The sequence below is a fragment of the Rhea americana genome, unplaced genomic scaffold, assembly GCF_003343005.1.
Source record: "Rhea americana isolate MKP2758 unplaced genomic scaffold, rheAme1 scaffold_68, whole genome shotgun sequence".
In the NCBI taxonomy this organism is placed as follows: Eukaryota; Metazoa; Chordata; class Aves; order Rheiformes; family Rheidae; genus Rhea; species Rhea americana.
The window spans coordinates 4,018,972-4,019,289 of record NW_028186845.1 but is presented as its reverse complement, the minus strand read 5'-3'; positions in this window follow the sequence as shown (position 1 = coordinate 4,019,289).

The window sequence follows — 318 nt, the reverse complement described above, 5'->3', positions numbered from 1 at the left end:
AAAAAGTTATCAACAGAAATAAGCAAACGCAGCTCTTTAGCAGAATTGCTATCAAAGCTATTGCGGTCATAAGCACTTAAACAGGCAGGAAACTTTCATCTGAAAACAGATGAAAAGTACCAGTCAGAATCACGAGATATTACAGAGAACGTAAGTGGGTTTTTTTAAACTGCTAAGCTTTCGCTATGAATTATGAATGGGACAAAGAGGCAACAGTACTGAGCTGCTTAAACAGATTTTAATGGTAAAAGAACTGCTTAACACTGAGTAGACAACTCTGAAACCAAACTGTGTATATGGCAAAAACACGAAGCCAGT